At 37.0% G+C, this 26,247-nt stretch overlaps 1 long non-coding RNA gene across 1 annotated transcript; it reads left to right on the top strand.

Moving 5' to 3' along the window:
* The first annotated feature begins 4,299 nt into the window (after positions 1-4,299).
* LOC129659204 (uncharacterized) lies at positions 4,300-5,925 on the top strand. Its single transcript, XR_008717890.1, has 3 exons — positions 4,300-4,439; positions 5,108-5,201; positions 5,620-5,925. It is a non-coding gene; the product is annotated as an uncharacterized LOC129659204 (long non-coding RNA).
* Positions 5,926-26,247: the final 20,322 nt, after the last annotated feature.

Raw genomic sequence — 26,247 nt, 5'->3', positions numbered from 1 at the left:
ATTTCTGTTTCTCTTATTACATTTCTGGGTGCCTGGCAAGGCCAATTTTCTTGACTGAGAAAACAATCCCTTTAATATAATCAACTTTTCTGATTACATATTCTTTAAGTGTTTCTCTGTGTGAAAATAGAATTAAAGTTGAATGATATTTAAGTGCTTTATAAATTCATGATTCCACTGTCTTCTAGTTCTTGTTGTCTATGTTAAATAGTCTTTCATTAGCCTTATTTTATTTTCTTGAAAGTAATATGTCAGTTTTTCTCAGGCTGCTTTAAAAATTTTCTCATGGTCTTTGTCATATACTAAACTGCACAGTTTAGACCATACTATATCTATGGATTGGTTTATTAGTATTCAAAGCTTATTTTTCAGTGTTTTATTAAATATTAATTCTGTCAAATTCTGTCTCTTCTGCTTCTAGGCTCTCAACTATACATATGTCAGAAATATCTACCCATGTGTCATATATTATTTGTTTTTCCTGCATATTTTTTTCTTGTTTTCTTCAACCTGGATACTCTTTATTGACTGAAGTTCCTTTTCTCTATTGTTTTCTGTCACATCTAATATGTTTTGAAGCACTTTAATAAATTTCTTAATTATATTTATTGCATATTTTAGTATTGAATTTCTATCTGATTCATTTTTTAGGAGATTATAGATATTTGGGGAAAATTTCCCATTTTTTTATAACATGTTATCATAGTTCTATTTTCTGAGAGAAAACTTCAACATATAGATTTCCTTTTTCTTCATTTTATTTTGGTTTTGTATCCTTTGGTCTTGTTTACTGTTAAGGTTGGTAACTTTTTTATTGAATTGGCAATGTCTTGTAGGAAAAAATTATAGAGATGATGATATTATCTTCCTTTAGATAGTACTAACTTTACTCTTAGCAGAGAGATAAAAAAATAAGATCACTTTGATCTAGCTGTGTTGGATTTTAGCCTTTTATTGGGCTGCACTAATTCCAGTTTTCACTATTCTCAGTGTTTATTCTTACTCCTAAGACATGGTAGTTACTCTGTGACTCTGTAGTCTACGATAAAAGCTTGAAGTATTTAGTAAGGCTCCTATATTTTTGAAAGGTTCTAAAATTCAACCTACATATTACCAACATTGTGAGATCATTTATCTATGGGATCATATTGTTAATTATGTACCTGATGATGTCTACTTTTTCTCTTACAGAGTTCTTTGCACATGTAGTGTTCCTTGCACATGAAAGAAACAACAGACCTTCCAGGGAAAACAGTGAACAGGATTTTGAGCTCATTGCTTTATGGTTTCTTTCCCTTTGAGATTTCAGCCCCTGGACATCCTCAGTGCCTTGACTATCTAGAAATCCATCTTCTGTCTCTTCTGCCCATGTTGCTTCAGACCCCAAGCAACATGCTTTTGGATTTATGTTTAGGCCCTGCATTAAGAATTATCACTTTCCTGAGGGAAAAGAATACGTGAATATGAAAATCACTCAGTGTATTTCTCATCTCTCTAGCTGAAAGGAAACCAAACCTCCCTCCAAGTTCTGGAAACCTCAGTCAATCTCTTATGCTTTCAAACATTGCTTTTCTATTGTGTCTCCTGTTGTTCTATTTTACCTTTGTGAAAGACCTCATCTGATACAAACTGTTCTGTCATGGTTAGATGCAGAGGCTATTATTATGATATTTGTATTGTCAAGATTCTCTTAAATAATAATGTAACCGGTGGCCTCAGATTTGTTTAATAAATTAATATAATAGGTTAATTTACTCAAAGAGAAAGTTATAAAAGTTAAAAGTCAATCTTAATTTTCATTATTATGATATTATTTGATTTCCCAAATATCTGTAATTAAACTGATGCCTCTGATTTGTATGAGGGATGTAGAAAAAAGAGAGAGAGAGAGACCTAATTTTCACCAAACTAATGTCTATTTCAAAAAAAAAAGGTCACATATTTTATAATTCCATTTGCTTGAAATATTTACAATAAGTAAATTCATAAAGATCGAATGAAAACTGAGGGAAGGGTGAAGTAGGTAGTAAGTGTTTAATGGGTATGACATTTTATCTAGAAATAACACAAACATTTTAATAGATAGATAGATGTGGTAGTTGCATAACATTGTGAATGTACTTAATGCCACTGAATTGTTCACTTTAAAGCGGTTCATTTCATGTTATGTAAATTTTATCCACAACACATTTTATATATGGACATATATTAAAGTTGTTACTTCTTTTTAAAAAAAAAAAGTGAGTTCTTTTAGGAATAGTAATTATCAATAAATTACACAAATCTGAAAAGTTACATGACCTTAGAACCATAAAGAAAACATAGGAGGAAAAATTTTTAATGCATTTTGTTTGAGGATAAAGGCAAAGACCATCAAGGGCAAAGAACATAAGGAAAGACTTCTTGTGAAGCAAATAACAAAAACAATATTAGCTTGCAGTTGGACCTTGAATTGCTATTGTGGGAAACAAAGAAAAATGATGAATTTAATATCATTCTGAGCCTTTTTACCAGTTAGAGCTCACTATAGTAGGACAGTTAAGCTTTCTCATGATCTCCTGGTTAAGACACAAAATTTCCAGAAAGAAACAATATGGTATGTATGACTTTATCCATATGTAAAATGTTTTTGTATTAATTAATTAACAAAAAATGACTATAGAAAAAGTCATGATTGAAAATATTCAATCAACAACTTCCACCACCTTCATATCCCATTTTCTATCCCCAAATTCTCCTCAGAAACTAACAATTTAGGATTCTCAAATACCTACATTTTATGAATACTAACATGATTTTTATACATATGTGCATGTATGATCACACAATCAGAAAGCAGCAACATTCATTCTTATTTAAGAACTTTCTAAGCACTACACAAATTGACTACTTCACTACTTTTATCCAAGAAAAATTAAGTCAAACTAGAAATTGGCACAGACAACAGATATAACAGTCAATCCATAGATAATATAGGAGAAGACTTGGGTGAACTCCCTAGAGAATTTAAGCAAGATAAATTACAGGCTTCCACAGAATGCATTAGAGGTATGTCAGCCATTGGCAGATGCTTTTAAAATGAAAGCCTTGTTCAAAATGAGGGATTAGTGTGACACTAAAAGGCTGCCAAGGAGCACGACTGTGTCCTGGAATTGCAGCAACTGCTTTCATCTCAAGGGTGGGAGCAGTTGACTTCCTGGAAGATCTGTGGTTTTATCAAAATCAATGTTTGAAAACTATGGAAAGAAAAGAGAACAAGTACAACATATTAATGTTCGCCATATGACAAACCATATGCCAGCTACATTCCTCAAGCCATATTTCCAAAGAACACTGATAGAAGAACTAATGGAGACTCCTGCAGCGTATTTTGTCTAGGAAAACTCACAGAACCAACATTTTTGGTTAGCTGCCACTATGGTTAGGATATTCCAACAAGGCACAGCAATGTGTCTGGTATATTCTACCATACTAAGCATCTAAATATTTTTCACCACAACACCAGGCCTTCCTTATCATGAATTTTAAGCTGTTAAAAGTGAGATTGAAAACTAAAGGAAAAGATCACCAGAAATCAAGTCATTTTCTTCAAATCCTCTTTTATTTTAAATTCTCACAGAAGTAATTAAAGAAATAAAATAACAGGGAAAAGTCTGTATGAGCATTCAAAGCTAAAAAAGGGAACCATTGATTTTTCAAACACTTAACATATGCTATTAGTTTTCTACTGCTGTGTAAAAACTTTAACCACCAACTTAGTGGCTTAAAATAACATCCATTTGGTATCATATTATCTGTAGTCCAAGCCTGGCTTAATGGGAGTCTCTGCTTTGAATCACAAGGCTAAAAATGGGGCATCAGCCCAACTTAGTGGCAGCAGATGAGATGGCTAAATAGCATTACTGACTCAATGGATATGAGTTTGAGCAAACTCCAGGAGATGGTGAAGAACAGGAAAGCCTGGCATGATGCAGTCCATGGAGGCACAAAAAGTTGGATATGGTTTAGCAATTGAACGACAATAAGCCTGCCTTAATTCTTTTCTGGAACTTGTGTTTTTGTTTTCCCAAGTTTATTCAGGTTACACTCTCCTATACCAGATCCTTGACCTTCTTTATAGGAAGTTTACAAATGTTCTTAACATAACTGTCACTTTCTCTATGGGCCAGAAAGTATCTCTTATCCTTAAAAAAAATTTTTTTTTTCTTTTAAAGGGCTTGCCTGATTAGTCAGTGGCAAGCAGGTTAATCTCATTTTCTATTAATTCAGGGTCAACTGACAAGTGATGTTGTCATAGAAGTGATACCCTATCATACACACAGGTCTTGCCCACTTTAAAGGGGAAATGATTTTTATAGGTTGTGTTCACCAAGGCATGGGAAATCCTGGAAGGCATCATAGAAGTCTACCAACCATAAGATCTTAATGAAGAGTACAGGGTAAGTAAGAAAATACTTAGGGAAGAATTAACTAGTCTTGGATTCACTGTATTTGAAATAGTAGAAAGAAAAAGCAGTGGTACCCAATATAAAATTTAGTTTGGTATGCTGTTGTTGTTCATTCACAGTCATGTCCTACTCTTTGTGACTCCATGAACTGCAGCACACCAGGCCTTCCTGTCCCTCACCATCTCCCAAAGTTTTCCAAAGTTCATGTCCATTGCATCAGTGATGCCATCCAGCCATCTCATCCTCTGACGCCCTCCTCTCTTTCTGCCCTCAATCTTTCCCAGCATCAGGGACTTTTCCAATGAGACAACCATTCACATCAGGTGAGCAAAACACTGGAGCTTCAGCTTCAGCATCAGTCCTCCCAAGGGACTCATATGAGAATATTTTAGAGGGCCACGGAAAAGTACACCATGTGATAGGGCTTAGATCTTGAATAGACAGAGAGAGGATTCCCAGCAGAGTTCATGGTTTTTCCAAGACACTGGGGTTCCATAAAGAGGGACAGGACTGATGAAGCTAGACTACTTTAACACAATCTTCTTCCTTTGCCTAAGAACTATTCACCATCACCTTTCCCATGATAATTCTAAGAACCTTAGAACTTTATATCTTTATCACTGTTTTCCTTGCTTTAACTTGTGCAATTACATTTGCAGAGGGATGGATAAAAGGATTTTCCATCTTTGACTCATGTATTCAGTAATACATACTGAAATTGAATGGGAGAATGAGGATGATCACTTATTAAGGGTAACTTTAAAATTCCTTTGTTTAACATCTCTATATAAATGCTTTATGACTTTAAATTTAGAAAACAAAATTCATTTTAATTCTGTCTTTTAAATTTGTCTGGCCTTTGAACAAGCTAAGATCAAATTTGCTATTTTAACTATCTAAAAAAATAAACAGAATATTGGATCTCAATACATGCATGTATTATTAGGGCTTACTTTGAGAGAGAATTAAGATTTATAAGTATATCTTTTTAAATTAAAACCCTTCAATTATTTCCATTGGAGAGAAAACAAGAAGTATTTTTTCTATCATCTTATAAATCTCCTTTCAGATAGCAACTATTTCAATTGATAATCATTTCATTTTGGTTTAAAAATATTCCTTCATAAAATTAATAGAATAATCTTCTATTGTTTACATCATCATATTACAGAAACAGAACTATACTTTGGGATTATTAAAAATAATCTACTTGACATTTCTTGTTTGCTATAAGAAAATTTAACATTCACATAGCCATTAGCTCTTCAAGTGAAGGCTTGAGTATTTTGGCCATCTGATGTGAACAATCAACTCAATGGAAAAGTCCCTGATGCTGGGAAAGATCAAAGGCAGGAGGAGAAGAGTGTGTCAGAGAATGAGATGGATGGATGGATGGCATCACCGATGCAACGGACACAGAATTGGGCCAACTTCGGGTGATAGTGATGGACAGGGAGGCCTGGTGTGCTACAGTCCATGGAGTTGCCAAGAGTCAGACACGGCTGGGCAACTGAACAGCAACAGCAAAGAAGGTGCTGAAACAAAAGTCAGTACATATGTGGAAATCATCCACACCTAACTTGTCTAAAGAAAAGGTCTTCAGGTATAATAAATTACTCAAAATCAATACAATACCTTAAAAAATATCTATTCCATCTTATTCTATAAGACTTAGATTTTCTATTCCCACTTGGATCTGGTTTGGGGTAATCTGGCCCAGTGGATATTCAGATGAGTCAGGAGCAACCTAGCTTTCCACTAGTCTAGAATTTGGTCTTAGTGTTTAAGAGCTTTGATAAGCAAAAAGAAAATAAGAATAACTGGAAACAGTAGAAGTCAGCATAATTCCAGTCTCTAAAGTAGTGACAGAAGTGTGTATTCTGGGCCTACAAGCAAAATTTTGCCAAAGTTCCCCACCCTCTGGCTCCAGTTAATCCTGCTAATACCATGGAGAAAAGAGGAGTAGGGGTGGGAGTGGGCTGGGTGCTCAAATACTTTGGATCTTCCTGCAGGAGTTGTGCCATGAATGGCCCTCTCATGAAATAACTTATCCTATAGTGATTTGATTGTACTTTGTGGAATGACAATTCTGTAAGACAGAGATAGGGTCCCAGGCAATACTTCCTTTAATCCTCAAAGGTTATCTGATGTCCTTCAGAGATGCCACTGAAAGATCATCAGTGATAATCAAATTGGAAAGATTACTCTTGACTTTATAGGAAGGATCTATTTCATTTCCATTTCATTTTCTAAACAAGAATCTATAAGACTTAGAAAAGTCAACTCTTCTGAAGGATTAGATTCTTTTTGTGGTTCTTTATTGAACTCATTTTCAAAAGGCTGTTTGATTTCTAAGCCACAGTCTCTGTGTGTTTGTTTGTACGTGAAATGATTCATCAACTGCCATGTGCCCCTCAGATAAATTTAAAAACTGTTCCCCACAACAGCCAAGCCTAATTTTTAACAGAAATAACTGAAAAGGCACCAGGGTCTTCTTGAGAGCTCTGACTGCCATTGCAAGAACACCATTTCCTGAATCAAGTCAATAAGACAGCAGCATGAGAAATAGGTTCCGAGAGACATAATTTTTCAGGGGAACAAGCAGATACCAGGTAATATTTGGAGTATATTTTGTGATCTTCAAAAAACAAGAGGAACTATATAAAATGTCCTTCTCAACCAAATCCAGTTGTTTATCAGCAACATTTTAGGGCTCCATCTGATTGTTCATGATTCCAATTATTGTAGGAAAATAGGTCATGCCCTGCTTATTGAAATTCCTTGTTTTATTATATAGTGACAACATTATATATTCTGTTGTTGTTTAGTTGCTAAGCTGGGTCTCACCCTGAGAGCCCACAAACCTGTAAGCCCGCCAGGCTCCTCTGTCCATGGCATTTCCCAGGCAAGAATACTGGAGTGGGTTGTCATTCCCTTCTTCAGGGGATTTTCCTGACCCAGATATCAAACCTGCATCTCTTGCATTGGCAAGCTGATTCTTTACCACTGAGCCACCTAGGAAGCCCTTATCTATTCTGACCAATCTGCTATTAACCCATGATCTGTGGGGATATGATAATTATCACCATACAAGAACTAGGTTTCAAAAAGCATTGCTATTACTTTTAAAAATCCATGTGTGTGCTTTTTGTGACTCCTTTATTTCAGCTATTCAAGCAGGAAGCATATACTCTAAACCTGATAAGGGGAATGAGTTTATTTGAATGAAAATGTGATATTTTGTAACAAGCAAAGCAAGAAAATGAGTATGCTCTTACATATTTAGCTATGTGAAGCAAAATGCACTCCTGAGAAAACTGGTAATGGGGACAGGCACAAGCGAAATGCAGGTAGTATAATTCCAAAGCTGCAGCTTGAATAGCAATTAATTTTATTGACTCTTGTGCATAAAAGTATGTAGCTCTTGATTTATTGAAGATCGTGCCTTGAACATTTGTTTTGTCACTTTAATTCTTCATTTCTTTTGCTTTGCCTGTACCTTACTTCTCTCCCTTTATTCTTTCCTCCCCCCCTATCTAATTCACTGTAAAGTCTTATTACTAGGAGAGAAGATTGTAAAATGAAAGTGGTATTGGCGAGAGTGAGAATAGGATGATTTTTCTTTCCTTAGGCTGAGTTGTGACTTCGAGGGGCAGAGTAGGAAAACTTAGGAATACCTTGTCCTAGATTCCTAACAAAATTGCTTTGGAACATTTTCTAAGACCAATTCATTAACAGGAATAGAGCTTATTCAGAAAGATTTTGCTACCCATAGCCCATATTCTTTAAAAAAAATACAAATGAAACGATCTGTTAGACTCTTCAGTCTGTTTTCTGACCAGATAAAACTGTTAAACTATAGAGTTTCCTTTTGTCATTAACCTGTTTTTGCACAAACAACCTCAGTAAAATGGTTTACTGAGGACATCAAAGTTATAACATGTCCTTTGGAGTTGTAAAAATAAAAATATCCCAACTACCTTATAGTAATCACCTCTGAAATCATACTATTTGATCCTATTAAAATTGTTGCAAATGGGACAAATACACATTTTATTTTAAAGAGCATTTTGCATGTTATTTTTTTTCTTTAATTGATGAACTTTGAGCATGTAATCCCCTATAATGATGCCATGTATATTCTATCATTTCCAAATTATTTGTGTCTGTTTATATAGAAATATGATATAAAATGGATGACAGAAAGCATATTGAAAAGACTGAAAGTAACTTCTTGGATATGTAAACAGATAGCTGAATTAGTTTCTGACCATCACAATGATAAATGGTGTTCTTATTTCAAAGGCTTTAGGTCAAGCCAACAAAATCCTGTTTGCTCCATTTCTTCTTACACTTTGGCTTCTTTCTCATAAATTCTATGCCATATTATTTTTGAAGAAAAATTAAATAATTCCCTAGACTCTAAAGTAGCCAAGTTATAAATTGTATTGTGTCATCAGTTTTCCAGGACTCCTAAATAGTTCTAAAAGTAAGTGTATTTTTGATATATCCATTTTATCAGTTTTATATATATATATATATATATATATATATATATGTTAACTTTTTGTTGGTAATTCTTTTTACTATAGCAATAGGAAAATCGATTCTCTTTTTTTTTTTTTTACCAAGTTAAATATCTGCCTTTGCTATTTTTCAAAAAAATGTGCTTAAACTCAAGTTCTTAATAATTTTTTAGTAATTGTAAATACTATAGTATTTACAAATAGTAATAAAACAACCAATATATGAATATTTCATGTAGTATACAGGCATACCTTGTCTTATTGTACATTGCTTTACTATACTTCACGGATACTGAGATTTTTTACAAACTTTCTGGCCCCTCTATTTTGAGGAACTCTACTCACACCATGTTTCCAAAAGCATTTGCTCACTTTGTGTCTCTGTGTCATGTTTTGGTAATTCTAACCCTAACTCTCACTTTAAATCGAAAGCTAAAAATGATTAAGCTTAGTGAGGAGGGCATGTCAAAAGCTGAGATAGGCTGAAAACTAGGCCTCTCTCACACCAAACAGCTAGCCAAGTGGTGACTGCAAAGGACATTTTCTTTAAGGCAATTAAAAGTGCTAATCCAGTTAGTACATAAATGATGAGAAAGCAAAACAGCCTGTGTGGATCAACCAGTCACAACATTCTCAAAGCCTGATCCAGAGCAAGGCTCTAATTCCTCTTCAGTCCTATCAAGGCTGCAAAAGGTGAGGAAACTGCAGAGAAAAATCTGAAGCTAGCAGAGTTTGATCCATGAGGTTGAAGGAAAGAAGCTGTTTTTGTAACACCAAAGTGCAAGGTGAAGCAGCAAGTGCTTATATACAACCTACAGCAAGTCATCCAGAAAATCTAACCAAGATAATGAATGAAGGTGGCTAGACTAAGTCACAGATTTACAGGGAAGAGGAAATAGCCTTATGCTGGAAGAAGATGCCATCTAAGACTTTCATAGCAAGAGAGAAGTCAGTACCTGTCTTTGAAGCTTCAACAGAGAAGTTGACACTCCAGTTTGGGGCTAATGCAGCTAATGACTTTTAGTTGAAGCCAAAGTCCATTCACCATTCCTGAAAATCCTAGGATGTCTAAGAAGTATGCTAAGTCTATACTTCCTATGCTCTATCTGTGCTCTATAAATGAAACAACAACAAAGCCTGGAAGACACAAGCACATCTGTTTACAACATGGTTTCCTGAATATTTTAGGCCAACAAAATATCACTACTCACTAATAACACAACTGGTCATCCAATAACTCTGATGGACATATACAAGGAGACTTATATTATTTTCATACCTGTCAACACAACATCCATTCTGCAGCCTGTGGATCAAGGAATCATTTTTACTTTTAAGTTTTATTTATTATTTAATAAACACATTTTGTAAGGCTATAGCTGCCATAGATAGTGATTCCTTTGATGGATCTGGCATAATAAATTGAAAACCTTCTGGAAAGGATTCACCATTTCAGATACCGTTAAGGACATTTGTGATTCACTAGAAGAGATCAAAATATTAACATTAACAGGAACTTGGAAGAAGCTGAAATCAATGCTCATGGTTCAATGCTTGAACCCTTTGAAGGGTTCAAGACTTCAAGGAGGAAGTAACTGCAGATGTGGTGGGGAAAGCAAGAGAACTAGAATTAGAAGTGGAACCTGAAGATGTCACTGGGTTAATATAATCTTATGATAAAACTAACAGATGAGAGGGCACTTTTTATGAATGAGCAAAAAAAAAATGATTTCTTTAGATGGAATCTACTTCTGGTGAAGATGCTGTGAATATTGCTGAGATGACAACAAAGGATTAAGAATATTATATAAAGTTAGTTAATAAAGTAGAAGCAGAGTTTGAAATGACTGACTCCAATTTTAAAAGAAGTTCTACTTTGGGTAAAATGCTATTAGCATTACAGGCTACAGAGAAATCATTCATGAAAGGAAGAGTCTATTGATGGCACAAACTTCCCTGTTATCTTGTTTTAAGAACTTGCTCCCATCAACCCCAACTTTCAGCAACCACCATCCTGATCAGTCAGAAGCCAGCAAAAAGATCATAACTCACTGAAGGTTTAGATGATGGCACTTTTTAGCAATAAGGTATCTTTTTTAATTAAGGTAGGTACATTGTTCTATAGACATAATGCCATTGTATACTTAATAGACTACAGTATAGTATAAACATAAATTTTATATGTACCAGAAAACCAAAAATTTGTGTGACTTACTTTATTTTGATATTCCCTTTATTGCAGTGGTCTGGAACCAGATCTGTTAAAGATATGTCTGTAGGACATATATTTATATATGACCTATATCTGTATGATATGTATCTCATTTGAACACCATAACAACCACACAGTGTAAGTACATACACATTATTATTAAACCATTTGAAAGATAAGAAAAAGTGAGATAATAAGAGGTAAATGTTATTTTTCCTAAGGTCACTTAGCTGATAAATATCAGAAAAAGAACACATATGTAAATATTCAGAATCAAACTTTCAGTATGCACCAGTCTCTGATAGGATTTGCAAATATAAAGATGAATGGGGCCTGTCCTGTCCTCTCCAGGAGCTCACAATCTGTTGGTATATTATTAATTATGCTTAGTGTGGGGAAATGGTGGAAGCATTTAATTCTGTTTGACCTAGTCTGAAAGAATTATTGAAAACTACCATCCTGAACTGAGTCTTTAAGGACAACAGGAGTTTTCCAGGTAAAATCTGTAGGAATGGGATAGGAATATTCTTTCCCAAATGATAAAACAACATGGGGCAGGAAGGAGAGTAGACCCAATTTCAGAAAGACAGAAGAGGCATGAGACAGTAAGTGTCAGTGGGTGAGCTGGAGAGTTAGGGTAATTGAGGAATTTGAATGAAAGGGTTTTTATCTGGTATATTACAAGTAACTATTAAAGGGTTTTAAGAAAGTAAGACTGACAATTCATTTTTTTCCAACAGATTTCTAGTAAGTCTGAATATATCAGGAAACGAGCCTAAGGGTAGGAGGTCTAGTTTGTATGTGTATTCAGTTGCTCAGTTGTGTCCATCTCTTTGTGACCCTTTGGAGTGTAGCCCACTAGGCTTCTCTGTCCGTGAGGTTTTTCTGGCAATAACACTGGAGTGGGTTGCCATTTCCTTCTCCAGGGCATCTGATTCTCAAGACAGGGGTAAAACACGTGTCTCCTACAATGCAGGTTCAGTTAGTTGCCTATAAAAATTACCCAGTAAAAGATGCTAAAGGCCTGGACTAGGATAACAAGAGTAAGACTGGACAGGAAAAGAGGTTTCAACAAGTGGGTAACAGTTTACAATTGACTGAATTTAGGAATGAGTGACATGGAGGATTCCAGGTTGACTGAGTGAATAGAAGACAGTGGGATCCCTAACTGAATGAAGAAACACAGGAAAAGCCAGTTTTAGAAGAGGAAATGTGCTTAATTTGGGACAGAATTAGTGATGTTAAACATGTTCTTAGGAATTTAGACTTCAGAACAGCAGGCGGAAAACAGGGTACTATATTAATTTGGAAGTCAACTAAGTATTTGTGACCATTGAACATGAGAGTAAATTATATCTTTTCAACAATTTCATGAGAGGAGAAATGAGTAGAAAACATAAATATGAAGAACACTAAGAATTAAAGATCAAGGTAAAAAAAAATCAGAGAATATGATGAATAAATGGCACAGTATCAGTAGAGTTTTGAGACAAAAGGGATGGTCAACAGCTTCAAATATAGACAGTTTTAGTAACTGATGATGATATTTGGATTTGGCAAAGGTTAGACCATTTTTTGGTAAAAAAAAAAATCATCTTCAGAAGTGTGTTCCTCCTTTGAATCTTCTGGGGATATTATTCTTTTCCCTTGTACTACAGAACTGTGATTGTTTTTCTTGCTTTATTAATTCTTCAATGAGGTATGGAGAGTGACATCAGTCAGATGAGGGAATCCTCACTGACCACTATGGTCTTGGCATTTTCCACTGTCAGTCTGAATCCCTGAATAGGAATATAATGCTAAATAAACAGCTTCTGACTGTGGAATTCTTAAAGCAAGCCGGTAAGTCACATGCAGTCTGTACTTTGGTTCTGTATGAACAAAGGACTGCATATCCGAAAACACTGCTCCACCGACTCCACACAACCCTGCTCTTGACCTTTTGCTTGTTGACAACGCTCTCCCTGGGTTGACTTTCTCTCCTAGGAGGTACTGTCATTGTATTAACACTTATTTATGGTCTTGGTGGTTTGTGCAGTGAATATATACACTGTTCTTTTTAATTGCCTGGCACCTAGATCCCCTCTTTAAAATGGGGAATTTCTCACCTTTTGAATCCTGGTGAGAGGAAGAGCTCAGGACTTCTACTGAAGTTGACTGTTTCAGCTATTTACTCTCCCAGTGTTCAGATGACTTGCCAGTTTTCTCTCAGATCCATTTCCTCCCGTTCTCTGCTCAGCTAGCTCTGTGTCACAAGAAATTACAATGAACTTCAGGAGAGGTTAGGACAATGGAAGGCAATGATGGATATTTGGAACATGGAAGGCATGGAGAAGCTAGGCAGGGTAATTGTGTCTCTCTCATTCTATTTCAGGCAGCGTCTCCATCACATCTCACCCATAACTCAACCTCCTGGGGAGATTTATCCCTCAGGGTCTCAACTTTATCCAGGCAGTCCTTCATTTATTTTTAGTTTCAATCAAATCTCCCTCTCTTCTGGGCTCTGGTAACACCCATTTTTCCTCTAGCCCTAGTTACTAGCTTCTTTTTGTTCCTTAATCTTGAGATGGGCTCACTGTCTTCTATTTGGCTACTCAACTCTTCCAACCCTGCATTACAGACCCACTATGTTTGTAAGAAAAGTTACTGTTACCATGATAAAGCAAAAACTAGACAGAGAACCCTCACTGGCTGTTATTAATACATGTGTTTTCATGTAATGTTAGCAATGGTGTCCACTGCCCCATTTTATTATTTTCAGGGGTACAAGCTGCACTATCCAGTGTTTAAAGGTAATAGCAGCAGTTTGGAATTCTGGTTAGGAGCATTATTATCTCCTCATGTAAGTTTCAAAGCCTTCTAGGAAATACTATACAAGAAACTTATAGTAAATGCTTTGCCTAAGACAAGAAAATTCATTTTTCTTGCTTGTCACTAAGAACACTGACTAATATGCATTGAATCCTAGGAGTTACAGTCTTAAAACCAATATAGAATAAGAAAATGTAGGCAATTCCCTGGTGGCCCAGCAGTCAGGACTCCAAGCTTCCACACAAGGAGTCCAGGTTCATTGGGGAACTAAGATTATGAAAGCTTATATGGGGTGTCCAAAATAACCAAAAATGTGAGAGAAATAGTTGTAAAAAATGAGCCTTATTCTGACCAACTCTGACAGTTCCAATGCAATTCCACCTGATAACATCCTTGAGTTTCAAACTTAGGGACAGCAATTTGGGATGTTCTAGGTCAGAAGATAGAGCATGTAAAGTACAGAGTTTTCTATAAATCTCTCCAGACACCAACTTAGTTCTTCTCTTTAGTTTGTAGCCCTGCTGCCCAAATTAGATTCATGTATCTACATTCAGGGGTATTTCAATAGAAACTTAGGAGATGATTTGGCATAGCTCATTAGCCAAAATGTCATCACAGTGCCCAGTCCCTGTAAATCATGCTACAATTGTTTATTTGCTCTCTCTGATGGGACAATGAGCTCCTCAGTGACAAACACCAGGTCACTATGCTCCATATTCTAACCTAGCAGAGAACAGGAAAGACACTCAACAGATATTTACTGAACAAATGAATGGATTCTGGAAAACCAGACTGAGAAAATAAAACTTTGCTCTATTTTGAATCTGAAAATATTATCACAGAATTGAGATTACTGTGTTTGGAGAGAGTACACAAAGTTACTTAATTCAGCTGTTCTCCAGACTCCTCCAGGCTTTCTCCTTTGTATTTCTTTATATTATCCCTCTTGTGATCATTCAGTAAAGTGTCATCTCTGCAAAATGTCCTTGTAAAGCATCAGTTATTTCTTCCTTTGTGGTACAATATCACTTTGTGCTTATGTTGATGATAAGAATTGTTATAACACATTGGAAAATTTGTCTAATTGCCTGTATCCTCTATTCAGTTCAGTTCAGTTCAGTCGCTCAGTCATGTCCGACTCTTTGTGACCCCATGAATCACAGCACGCCAGACCTCCCTGTCCATCACCAACTCCCAGAGTTCACCCAGATTCACGTCCATCGAGTCAGTGATGCCATCCAGCCATCTCATCCTCTGTCGTCCCCTGATCCTCCTGCCCCCAATCCCTCCCAGCATCAGAGTCTTTTCCAATGAGTCAACTCTTTGCATGAGGTGGCCAAGTACTGAAGTTTCAGCTTTAGCATCATTCCGTTCAAAGAAATCCCAGGCTGATCTCCTTCACAATGGACTGGTTGGATCTCCTTGCAGTCCAAGGGACTCTCAAGAGTCTTCTCCAACACCACAGTTCAAAAGCATCAATTCTTCAGCGCTCAGCCTTCTTCACAGTCCAATCTAGTATCCATACATGACCACAGGAAAAACCATAGCCTTGACTAGACAGACCTTTGTTGGCAAAGTAATGTCTTTGCTTTTGAATATGCTATCTAGGTTGGTCATAACTTTCCATCCAAGGAGCAAGTATCTTTTAATTTCATGGCTGCAGTCACCATCTGCAGTGATTTTGGAACCCCCAAAAAATAAAGTCTGACACTGTTTCCATTGTTTCCCCATCTATTTGCCATGAAGTGATGGGACTGGATGCCATGATCTTCGTTTTCTGAATGTTGAGCTTTAAGTCAACTTTTTCACTCTCCACTTACACTTTAATCAAGAGGCTTTTCAGTTAATCTTCACTTTCTGCCATAAGGGTGGTGTCATCTGCATACCTGAAGTTATTGATATTTCTCCCGGCAATCTTGATTCCAGCTTGTGCTTCTTCCAGTCCAGCGTTTCTCATGATGTACTCTGCATATAAGTTACAATAGCCTTGACCTACTCCTTTTCCTAATTGTAACAAGTCTGTTGTTACATGTCCAGTTCTAACTCTTGCTTCCTGACCTGCATACAAATTTCTCAAGAGGCAGGTCAGGTGGTCTGGTATTCCCATCTCTTTCAGAATTTTCCACAGTTTATTGTGATCCACACAGTCAAAGGCTTTGGCATAGTCAATAAAGCAGAAATAGATGTTTTTCTGGAACTCTCTTGCTTTTTCCATGATCCAGTGGATGTTGGCAATTTGATCTCTGGTTCCCCTGCCTTTTCTAAAACCAGCTTGAACATCAGGAAATTCACGGTTCACATACTGCTGAAGCCTGGCTTGGAGAATTTTGAGCATTACTTTACTAGCATGTGAGATGAGTGCAATTGTGCAGTAGTTTGAGCATTCTTTGGCATTGCCTTTCTTTGGGATTGGAATGAAAACTGACCTTTTCCAATCCTGTGGCCACTGCTGAGTTTTCCAAATTTGCTGGCGTATAGAGTGCAGCACTTTCACAGCATCATCTTTCAGGATTTGGAATGGCTCAACTGGAATTCCATCACCTCCACTAGCTTTGTTTGTAGTGATGCTTTCTAAGGCCCACTTGACGTCACATTCCAGGTTGTCTGGCTCTAGGTCAGTGATCACACCATCGTGATTATCTGGGCCATGAAAATCTTTTTTGCATAGTTCTTCTGTGTATTCTTGCCACCTCTTCTTAATATCTTCTGCTTCTGTTAGGTCCATACCATTTCTGTCCTTTATCGAGCCCATCTTTGCATGAAATGTTCCCTTGGTATCTCTAATTTTCTTGAAGAGATCTCTAGTCTTTCCCATTCTGTTGTTTTCCTCTATTTCTTTGCACTGATCGCTGAAGAAGGCTTTCTTATCTCTTCTTGTTATTCTTTGGAACTCTGCATTCAGATGCTTATATCTCTCCTTTTCTCCTTTGCTTTTCGCGTCTCTTCTTTTGACAGCTATTTGTAAGGCCTCCCCAGACAGCCATTTTGCTTTTTTTGCATTTCTTTTCCATGGGGATGGTCTTGATCCCTGTCTCCTGTACAATGTCATGAACCTCATTCCATAGTTCATCAGGCACTCTATCTATCAGATCTAGGCCCTTAAATCTATTTCTCACTTCCACTGTATAATCATAAGGGATTTGATTTAGGTCATACCTGAATGGTCTAGTGGTTTTCCCTACTTTCTTCAATTTAAGTCTGTATTTGGCAATAAGGAGTTCATGATCTGAGCCACAGTCAGCTCCTGGTCTTGTTTTTGTTGACTATATAGAGCTTCTCCATCTTTGGCTGCAAAGAATATAATCAATCTGATTTCGGTGTTGACCATCTAGTGATGTCCATGTGTAGAGTCTTCTCTTGTGTTGTTGGAAGAGGGTGTTTGCTATGACCAGTGCATTTTCTTGGCAAAACTCTATTAGTCTTTGCCCTGCTTCATTCCATATTCCAAGGCCAAATTTGCCTGTTACTCCAGGTGTTTCTTGATTTCCTACTCTTGCATTCCAGTCCCCTATAATGAAAAGGACATCATTTTTGGGTGTTAGTTCTAAAAGGTCTTGTAGGTCTTCATAGAACCGTTCAACTTCAGCTTCTTCAGTGTTACTGGTTGGGGCATAGACTTGAATTACTGTGATATTGAATGATTTGCCTTGGAAACGAACAGAGATCATTCTGTCATTTTTGAGATTGCATCCGAGTACTGCATTTCGGACTCTTTTGTTGACCATGATGGCTACTCCATTTCTTCTGAGGGATTCCTGCCTGCAGTAGTAGATATAATGGTCATCTGAGTTAAATTCACCTATTCTAGTCCATTTTAGTTTGCTGATTCCTAGAATGTTGATATTCACTCTTGCCATCTCTTGTTTGACCACTTCCAATTTGCCTTGATTCATGGACCTGACTTAGAATATTTCAATGACCAGAACCACAGTGCAAAATCTGCATCAATTCTGTGCACGATCTCAGCCATATTTTAGAACTAAGGTTCTGCACCTGGAGGGATTGAACAATACAGATTTTCTTCTATTGCATGCAAAATTTCATGCCAGCACATGCTCTTTCTTGAAGTAGAGGACCATTAATTATTGTAAATATTTGTTGTATTTAATTTAATCAGTCTGCATATTAAATATTCTCTTATTTTATTATATCCTAATTTTTCAATACAAACTACACTATAACAATTATTAAATTTGATACAGTATTGTTTCTACACTCATTCCATAATAAAATATAATGTTGGGATAAAGAAAGAAAAAGAAAAAGAAGGAGTAAATAATCTATTCTCTAGAGAATGTTCTACCCCATCTCCTTTCTCTCCCTAGGCAAGGATTTCCCCAAACTGTGCTAAGATGTTACCAATTATGAAATGAGATGGAAAGAAAAGCACTGAACTAAATAGTTCTGACTTGACTGCACTGAGGCATTAAAGTCACTTCAAACCAGTACTCAATTTAAAAATATATTGCTGGGACTTCCCTAGCAGTCCAGTGATTAAGACTACCTGCTTCCACTGCAGGGGGCACAGGTTCAATCCCTGGTCAGAGAACTAAGATCCACGTGCTGCACAGCAATAACAAAATAAACAAACATAACTTTTTAATAAAAGGATAAAAAACACTTCAGATCAGATCAGTCGCTCAGTCGTGTCCGACTCTTTGTGACCCCATGAATCGCAGCACGCCAGGCCTCCCTGTCCCTCACCAACTCCCGGAGTTCACTCAGACTCACGTCCATCAAGTCAGTGATGCCATCCAGCCATCTCATGCTCTGTAGTCCCCTTCTCCTCCTGCCCCCAATCCCTCCCAGCATCAGAGTCTTTTCCAATGAGTCAACTCTTTGCATGAGGTGGCCAAAGTACTGGAGTTTCAGCTTTAGCATCATTCCTTCCAAAGAAATCCCAGGGCTGATCTCCTTCACAATGGACTGGTTGGATCTCCTTGCAGTCCAAGGGACTCTCAAGAGTCTTCTCCAACACCACAGTTCAAAAGCATCAATTCTTTGGTGCTCAGCCTTCTTCACAGTCCAACTCTCACACCCATACATGACCACAGGAAAAACCATAGCCTTGACTAGACGAACCTTTGTTGGCAAAGTAATGTCTCTGCTTTTGAATATGCTATCTAGGTTGGTCATAACTTTCCTTCCAAGGAGTAAGCGTCTTTTAATTTCATGGCTGCAGTCACCATCTGTAGTGATTTTGAAGCCCAGAAAAATAAAGTCTGACACTGTTTCCCCATTTATTTCCCATGAAGTGGTGGGACCGGATGCCATGATCTTTGTTTTCTGAATGTTGAGCTTTAAGCCAACTTTTTCACTCTCCACTTTCACTTTCAGAAAGAGGCTTTTGAGTTCCTCTTCACTTTCTGCCATAAGGGTGGTGTCATTTGCATATCTGAGGTTATTGATATTTCTCCCGGCAATCTTGATTCCAGCTTGTGTTTCTCCCAGGCCAGCGTTTCTCATGATGTACTCTGCATATAAGTTAAATAAACAGGGTGACAATATACAGCCTTGATGAACTCCTTTTCCTATTTGGAACCAGTCTGTTGTTCTATGTCCAGTTCTAACTGTTGCTTCCTGACCTGCATACAAATTTCTCAAGAGGCAGGTCAGGTGGTCTGGTATTCCCATCTCTTTCAGAATTTTCCACAGTTTATTGTGATCCACACAGTCAAAGGCTTTGGCATAGTCAATAAAGCAGAAATAAATGTTTTTCTGGAACTCTCTTGCTTTTTCCATGATCCAGCAGATGTTGGCAATTTGATCTCTGGTTCCTCTGCCTTTTCTAAAACCAGCTTGAACATCTGGAAGTTCACAGTTCACATACTGCTGAATCCTGGCTTGGAGAATTTTGAGCATTACTTTACTAGCGTATGAGATGAGTGCAATTGTGTGGTAGTTTGAGCATTCTTTGGCATTGCCTTTCTTTGGGATTGGAAGGAAGACTGACCTTTTCCAGTCCTGTGGCTACTGCTGAGTTTTCAAATTTGCTGGCATATTGAGTGTAGCACTTTCACAGCATCATCTTTCAGGATTTGAAATAGCTCAACTGGAATTCCATCACCTCCACTAGCTTTGTTCGTAGTGATGCTTTCTAAGGCCCACTTGACTTCACATTCCAGGATATCTGGCTCTAGGTTAGTGATCACACCATCGTGATTTTCTGGTCGTGAAGATCTTTTTTGTACAGTTCTTCTGTGTATTCTTGCCATCTCTTCTTAATATCTTCTGCTTCTGTTAGGTCCATACCATTTCTGTCCTTTATCGAGCTCATCTTTGCATGAAATGTTCCTTTGGTATCTCTGATTTTCTTGAAGAGATCCCTAGTCTTTCCCATTCTGTTGTTTTCCTCTATTTCTTTGCATTGATCACTGAAGAAGGCTTTAGAAAACATATATATATATATATATATATATATATATATATTTGTGTGTATATATACTAAGTCACTTCAGTCGTGTCCAACTCTTTGCAATCCTATGGACTGTAGCCCACCAGGCTCCTCTGTCCATGAGATTCTTTCTCCAAGCAAGAATACTTGAGTGGGTGGCCATGTTTTTCTCCAAGGGACTTTCCCAACTCCTCTCTCTTACGTCTCCTGCATTGGCAGGTTGGTTCTTTATCACTATCACCACCAGAAAGCCTGTGTGTGTGTGTGTGTGTGTGTGTGTGTGTGTGTGTGTATAGCTGATTTTTCTCACCAGAGTTTTTCAGTCCACAGTTCTTTATTTGAACTTCCTGAGGTCAGGTGGGCTTTCAAATGTTGTATTTTTCTAAATACTAAAAAGGTAATAAAATGCATTTACTGCCACAGCACCCTAGCAGAATCTGGGACAGCATCCCAAGTTCCAACACTAAAAATGCTGTAGAAAATTACATGGATATTCAGAGTGAGAAAGATAAATAAAAACTATAAATAAACGAATACCATTCTTTGAAGCCAGATGAGTTCAATTAGGTCAAGTTTTGCTGCCAAAAAAAAACCAGTTTTCCGAGTTATTTGGATCTTGGAAATACAGGCTTCCATTCAATTGTCACTATTAGGCTCCTTATTACAAATTTTTTCATTGAATTATTTTTCTTAAACCATATCAACTTCAAACTCATAATGGACCTTATGGAAAGCTATCACTGCCAAAAGAATAGTACGTGAAAAGTAATGAGTTATAGGGGGCGTGGAGAGAGGAAACCTCAGTATTTTAAAATATCAACTACCTCAGAAACAATACAGAGTTTTAGAAACTATGTATGTCACATATAAACACACACACACACACACCAGGTAAGCAACAGCAAACAGAATACTAAATGGCATACAGGCATGGTCAAGATCACTCTGGATGCTATTATGCTAGAAGTTGAATGAGAAAGTATTGGGGGGGAAATAGGATGTGGAACAAGGAGACTGTCGAGGTCTCTACCTCAGGATGCTTAAGCTTTCCTTAAGGATATTAGATAAATACTCGCCAAACTGTTTAAAAAAATTAATAAATAAAGGACCAAAATCATCTCAACATTCACAAATGTTCAGAGCAGAGGTATTCACAAAACTTCTCATTGTGAACTCAGTGGTTAAACAGTCTTCAGCAGAAAGCAAAGATACAGTTTATGGTTAGTCATTCTAATTAAAGTCTCTTTTCCATTGATTTTCACAGGTGGACCTGCTCTGAATTATGTCATTTAAAAAAATATTGGGAAAAATTTCATTGAGAAAGTAAGAGATAAGCAATCCAAGCATCCTATTAAAAAGTTATTTCAGATGACTAGAAGCAAAATATACTAAGATGAGGAAGTGAAAAATAAAAGTACTCTTTCATGCCTAGCAGGAACATCTTAAATTAAATGCTTTAAAAAAAACTTAATTTTACCGCCAACAATAAGGATCTTCTCAAAAGCATATGAATTGAAACATGAGGACCTAGTTCACTCATTGAAATGTTTCATTATACAATATGTGTCATCTATAAATTATTATCAGTGACAATTCATAATATAAGTAAAGTTCAGTCACATGTTTAAAAATCATGCTTAGCAAACTCATTTTTTTGTAAATAATGTCCTTATAAAAGTATTTCAAAAGCATAAATTAGATAAATAGATACCCCTTCCATGGTATTAATTTCCTGAACTCAAACTAGCAAGTGGATGTAACCGAACTATCATGGGAAAAACCAAATTCTGCTTGCTCCTTACAGAAAGGTAAATTATACCACTAAGATATGGGATGCTGGAGACCATACATTCCACTGATACAATTTACTCCCAAATATCCACTCTTGTCAATGAAACATCCACCATATTCTTTCCTCATGAGTTATTAAAAGAAACCCCTTTGGGCAAACAGCAGTACCTATCAGATCACTGATGTGAAGGTGTGAGCAGAGTGACAGATGATACATGTGCTTCACACATTCTCAGAGTAACCTAATTACAATCAAAGATTGTCTTATTTTTCACATTTCCCCCAGGGAATATTTATTTCCTCCTTTAACTTTATTATGTTTGTTCAGTCTCCCTTTGGAATTTTTACTTTTTCAATTTCCTGACTTCCTAGTGCACCTTAATTTCATACTTCTTGTTCTTCTGCCTCCTTTAGGAGTCTAGTTTAAAGCAAGTATGTTAGAAAGGGAAATTTAAATACAATGGCATTAGAAAGTAAATAAACCAATGAAGAAAATAAATAAAATAAAATAAAATGAATAAAATAAACCAAGGAGAGATAAGAAAGTCTTCCTCAGTAATCAATGCAAAGAAATAGAGGAAAACAATAGAATGGGAAAGACTAGAGATCTCTTCAAGAAAATCAGAGATACCAAAGGAACATTTCATGCAAAGATGGGCTCAATAATGGAGAAAAATGGTGTGGACCTAACAGAAGCAGAAGATATTAAGAAGAGGTGGCAAGAATACACAGAAGAACTGTAAAAAAAAGACCTTCATGACTCAGATAATCACGATGGTGTGATCACTCACCTAGAGCCAGATATCCTGGAATGTGAAGTCAAGTGAGCCTTAGAAAGCATCACTGTGAACAAAGCTAGTGGAGGTGATGGAATTCCAGTTGAGCTACTTCAAATCCTAAAAGATGATGCTGTGAAAGTGCTGCACTCAATATGCCAGCAAATTTGGAAAACTCAGCAGTGGCCACAGGACTGGAAAAGGTCAGTCTTCCTTCCAATCCCAAAGAAAAGCAATGCCAAAGAATGCTCAAACTACTGCACAATTGCACTCATCTCACACATTAGCAAAGTAATGTTCAAAATTCTCCAAGCCAGGCCTCAACAGTACGTGAACTGTGAACTTCCAGATGTTCAAGCTGGTTTTAGAAAAGGCAGAGGAATCAGAGATCAAATTGCCAACATCTGCTGGATCATCAAAAAGCAAGAGAGTTCCAGAAAAAACATCTATTTCTGCTTTATTGACTATGCCAAAGCCTTTGACTGTGTGGATCACAATCAACTGTGGAAAATTCTGAAAGAGATGGGAATACCGGACCACCTGGTCTGCCTCTTGAGAGATTTGTATGCAGGTCAGGAAACAACAGTTAGAACTGGACATAGAACAACAGACTGGTTCCACATCAGGAAAGGAGTACATCAAGGTTGTATATTGTCACCCTACTTATGTAACTTATATGCAGAGTACATCATAAGAAATGCTGGACTGGATGAAGCGCAAGCTGGAACCAAGATTGCCAGGAGAAATATCAATAACCTCAGATATGCAGATGACACCACCCTTATGGCAGAAAATGAAGAGGAACTCAAAGCTTCTTGATGAAATGAAAGTGGAGAGTGAAGAAGTTGGCTTAAAGCTCAGCATTCAGAAAACTAAGATCATGGCATCTGGTCCCATCACTTCATGGGAAATAGATAGGGAAACAGTGGAAACAGTGTCAGACTTTATTTTGGGGGCTCCTAAATCACTGCAGATGGTGATTGCAGCCATTAAATTAAAAGATGCTTTCTCTTTGGAAGGAAAGTTATGACCAACCTAGATAGCATATTCAAAAGCAGAGACATTACTTTACCAACAAAGGTCCATCTAGTCAAGGCTATGGTTTTTCCAGTAGTCATGTATGAATGTGAGAGTTGGACTGTGAAGAAAGCTGAGCATCGAAGAATTGATGCTTTTGAACTGTGGTGTTGGAGAAGACTCTTGAGAGTCCCTTGGACTGCAAGGAGATCCATCCAGTCCATTCTGAAGGAGATCAGCCCTGGCTGTTCTTTGGAGGGAATGATGCTAAAGATGAAACTCCAGTATTTGGCCACCTCATGCGAAGAGTTGACTCATTGGAAAAGACTCTGATGCTGGAAGGGATTGGGGGCAGGAGGAAAAGGGGATGACCAAGGATGAGATGGCTGGATGGCATCACCGACTCAATGGACGTGAGTCTGAGTGAACTCTGGGAGTTGGTGTTGGACCAGAGGCCTGGTGTGTTGTGATTCATGGGGTCACAAAGAGTCGGACACGACTGAGCAACTGAACTGAACTGATGCTGTTAATATACGTTAATATATGTATACAATCTTGAAAGACTACTTGAACTCATAGTGTTCACTGTAAGCAAATACTAATAAGCACTTTAAAAAGAGCTACATTAATATTTAAAATGAAGATTAACACAAAACAGAGAAATGGAAAGAGTCTCTGAGCAAAGAGTCTCTGAGACTTTTCAGAAAAGTCTATGAAAAAAGACTGTGGATGGCATTTGTAGTGAAAACAGTATCACTGAAATGGTTACTATATTCTATCATTTTGAAGTCATAGTAGATGATGCCACTGATGACTCCATCCCCACAAGTCTGGGAAACAGAAATATTACACATTTTTTCAAGTAAATTGATGAAACACTGAAGCTTCTGAAAACTTCTAGATAGGAATGGTTATGTGGAAGCAGATGATGAAGTGATTGCTTTCACTCTCTCTCTGCTCCTCTCAACACACACATCCACACACATACATACAACATGAAGGGTCATCTCACCATACTATAGCATATCAGGAATCCACTCTGTGTTAGTTAGCTTCATCAAATATATTTTTTAACTCCTCATAATTATTATAAAATAATTCATCTCTTCATAGATTTTCTTCATGAAATTTCTATGGAAAGAATTCTAGAATTTAATAAGCAACTCACTGATAAAATTAAAAGAGAATATAAATTATTTTGAGAAGCATAAAAAAGTACTAGTCTAAATTAGTACAGAAATTTCTACCTGCTATTATCAGATTCAACTATTTAAATATTTATTAAGAATTCATTTTTAAATTTCTATTAACACATTTAGTTTCTTTATGTAAACTCAGTTCTCCTAAGAAAAGGTTTGACATTAGTGTATACAGTTCACAAAAGTGTTTGCTAATGAATCAGAACTTGCATGTAAATATGCTTGGGGAAAGAAAAAAAGTGAAAATAAGAATATAACTACCAATATTCTACTTGATATAAATCTCTGTAGATTCAACATTGTCTTACCAATGGATAGATGATAATGCATTTGAACATTTGACAAGCTCTATAGGCAACTGAGAGGGGCACACTGCAGAAAGTTAAAAAGTTAATAATTGTTTTGAGAGTTCAGTTGTAACCAGTGCTATGTAGATTTCAGACAATCACATGAAAATGAAGTGATGTGGAATATGTAAATAAACAGCCATGAAAAACCCATTGAGGGTGTTGTTCAGTAACTAAGTCTTGTCGATGCTTTGCAATACCATGTAATGCAGCACACCAGGCTTCCCTGTCCACCAGTGTCTCCTGGAGTTTGTTCAAACTCATGTCCATTGAGTCCGTGATGTCATCCAACCATCTCAGCCTCTGTTGCCCTCTTCTTCTCCTGCCCTCAATCCTTCCCAGCAGCAGGGTTGTTTCCAATGAATCAGCTTTTCCCATCAGGTGGCCGAAGTATTAGAGCTTCAGCTTCAACATCAGTCCTTCCAGTGAATATTCAGGGTTGATTTCCTTTAGGATTGACTGGTTTGATTTCCTTGTAGTCCCAGAGACTCTCAAGAGTCTTCTTCAACATCACAGTTCAAAAGCATCAACTCTTCAGTGCTCAGCTTTTTTTATAGTCCAACTCTCATATCTGTACATGATTACTGGAAAAGCCATACCTTTGGCTATACTGACCTTTGTTGGTAAAGTGATGTCTCTGCTTTTTAATATGCTGTCTAGTTTTGTCAGGGCTTTCCAGGGGGTGCTAGCGGAAAAGAACCTGACTGTCAATGCAGGAGACGTAAG

The sequence above is a fragment of the Bubalus kerabau genome, chromosome 8 (genome assembly GCF_029407905.1).
Source record: "Bubalus kerabau isolate K-KA32 ecotype Philippines breed swamp buffalo chromosome 8, PCC_UOA_SB_1v2, whole genome shotgun sequence".
NCBI lineage: Eukaryota > Metazoa > Chordata > Mammalia > Artiodactyla > Bovidae > Bubalus > Bubalus kerabau.
This window is presented reverse-complemented; position numbering and strand designations above follow the sequence as displayed.